The following is a 2738-nucleotide window of genomic DNA, read 5'->3' as shown; positions in this document are numbered from 1 at the left end:
ATTTTGACCCTCCAAGGGTCAAAGACCTTATTATGGTACCTCACAATATCTAGGTTGGGCATGATAAGCAAATTTTTATAACTAAGAGATGAATCAGAATCTTATTACAAATAAATTCTGAATTCCTAGAAAAGATTTGCTTTTCTCGAAACGGGGTAGTGTGGTACAAAAATAGACATAGAGAATCTATTCCCCTATTTTCTAAAATACTGATCTTGGAGATTGTGTAATGCTTACTCTTAAACTCTTCGTTTACACAGTAGTGATATTCTTTGTTTCTCTCTTCATCTTCGGATTCCTATCTAATGATCCAGGACGTAATCCCGGGCGTGAAGAATAAAAAAATAAAAGGTTTTTCTTTTATTTTTTTCTCTATTCCATAGAGTTAATACCTCTGTAGGAGAGAGAACAAGGACTCAAGATTTTTTCGAATTCGAAAGAAAGAAAAATATCAAGTGATCATAAGGGACGGAGAGAGGGGGATTCGAACCCTCGGTACGAATACCTCGTACAACGGATTAGCAATCCGCCGCTTTAGTCCACTCAGCCATCTCTCCCAATTCCAATTATAAAATATAAAATTTAGATGTGACGTGTGAAGTAAAGATTGATAAAAGTCTTTTTTCTTTATCTTTCTTTATTCTTCTTTTTTCTTTATCTTTCTTTATTCTATAATCCTATAACATAATTTTATTAATATTAACAGTTTGGATAATGATTCGAAACGGATATTTCCAATAGAAAGAAGGAGTACCACTTTTGATTTAGTGGGGGGGTTCTTTTATTCCCTCGGCCCGGCCGGGTAGTGGCCGGGCCGCTCTTTGTTCCAATGAATCGTAGATCAAATGAAATGATTTGTCTGGTTTGATAAACGCAAATTTCTGTTACGAAAACAGCAATAACAACAAGGACTATTTGAATTCCTATCAGAAGTTTATTTATGATAGACGTTTTTTTCTTATTAGTTTTTCTTTTTCCTTTTATCTATTTACTTACTTTTACTTACTTGAATAAAAAAAAAAACAGAATAGAATATTGGATTTGTATTAGTATTATAATCCCCTTTTTCTTCAAGGTAAAGCTTTGTTTGAACACTTGAGTCCACAAACGAAACGAATACTATTTTATTAAAAAAAAAAAAGAAGTTTTTGCTTGAAAAAATCGATGGGGAAATTGAAAAAAAAGGAGGGTGGAGCTATGGATTGGATTCTTTCACAACTCAACTCATTTTTATGTTCCAGCTTCAACGGCTTCTTCAATCCGGGCCTGTCAATAACAACTCCATCAGCAAAAGATAGAATTTGTTATTTAAATGATTTTCCTATTCTATCAAGCACCCGTTGGAACACACGAAGACGCCATTTTCCGCATTCTAATGCTATCTTGATTACGTCTCACCCCTTTGTTCGACAAAGGACCCATTCATATACAATAATTATATTGTAGCGGGTATAGTTTAGTGGTAAAAGTGCGATTCGTTCTATTAACAACTGAAATAGTCAAGGGGTCCTTCAGGTCAGTTCATACTCCTATCAAAAACTTTTTTCTTAAAAAGGTTTAATCCTTTACCTCTCAATGTCACATTTGAGGAAGAATATACATTCTCGTGATTTATATCCAAAGATATAAATTTTAAACTGGATTCTGGAATCACGAAGCATTATTATTATAATTTCTAATTTTTTTTTTTCAGTTGGAGCAACCCTTCCAATTGAATAAGATAAGTATGAGTAAAGAATCCATGAATGAAGATACAAAAGGTTTTTTCTAATCGTAACTAGATCTTCCATTTTTTTTTTGTAAAGGAAGAGGTTGAAGCCAAATAGCTATTAAACAATGGCTTTAGTTTACTAGAGCCAGCGACATTTTCTTTAAGCTCGGTAGAAATAAAATTCTTTTTCTCAGGATTCTCACAAGTAGAAATAGGGAACGAAGTAACTAGAAGGATTTGTTATAATCCCCCTCTTCTAGAGGGATCATCTAGAAAGCGATTCGTTTTGGATGCATTAAGACAGAAAGCTGACATAGATGTTATGGATCCAATTTTTTCTTTGAATTTAGGATTCCCCTTTTCCGCACATCGTAAATGTTTTCGTTTTGTTTTTAGTTTCATTTACACCTTAGATCTGGGAATCCATCTACCTTCCATAAAGGAGCCGAATGAAACCAAAGTTTCATGTTCGGTTTTGAATTAGAGACGTTAAAAATAATGATGAATTGACGTCGACTATAACCCCTAGCCTTCCAAGCTAACGATGCGGGTTCGATTCCCGCTACCCGCTCCACTCCATATCATATTCTATTTTTTTTTTATTTATATAATATAAAATATAAAATTAATTACTATGATATGATACATGCATCATTGATTGAGATATGCATCTCAATTATGCAAAATTTCTCCCATACAATCTCATTTTTTATCAAAACAGGGGGTAGGAAGGTGCAAAAGAAAAAAGAAAAATTTTAAATCGGAATGAAAAGCAAGCGTCCATTGTCTAATGGATAGGACAGAGGTCTTCTAAACCTTTGGTATAGGTTCAAATCCTATTGGACGCAATTTATTTCCATCTATTTTTGTAGATTTTTATGCCAAAAAACATATTTTGAATGATTCGAATCGAAGACATTTCTCAACGATTCCTCTTGTACTAATACTAAGAGCGATCCATTTCTTTATGTTTGTTCCTGAAGTAGAAACTGTTCTATCTGTTCCGGAATAACTTCTTTCAAAAGGG

The 2738-nt window shown here is 33.5% G+C and overlaps 2 non-coding genes across 2 annotated transcripts; one reads left to right on the top strand and one right to left on the bottom strand.

Annotated features, from left to right (window-relative positions):
- Positions 1-469: 469 nt before the first annotated feature.
- TRNAS-GCU (transfer RNA serine (anticodon GCU)) lies at positions 470-557 on the bottom strand. The gene has a single exon. It is a non-coding gene; the product is annotated as a tRNA-Ser (tRNA).
- A 1930-nt stretch (positions 558-2487) lies between these two features.
- Positions 2488-2559, top strand: TRNAR-UCU (transfer RNA arginine (anticodon UCU)). The gene has a single exon. It is a non-coding gene; the product is annotated as a tRNA-Arg (tRNA).
- Positions 2560-2738: the final 179 nt, after the last annotated feature.

The sequence above is a fragment of the Aristolochia californica genome, unplaced genomic scaffold, assembly GCF_029961685.1.
Source record: "Aristolochia californica isolate CCGP_79_NKW_82.1479 unplaced genomic scaffold, dmAriCali1.0.hap1 SCAF_298, whole genome shotgun sequence".
NCBI classification, from domain to species: Eukaryota; Viridiplantae; Streptophyta; class Magnoliopsida; order Piperales; family Aristolochiaceae; genus Aristolochia; species Aristolochia californica.
The sequence above is the reverse complement of the archived record's forward strand: the minus strand, read 5'-3'. Positions and strand labels throughout refer to the sequence as shown.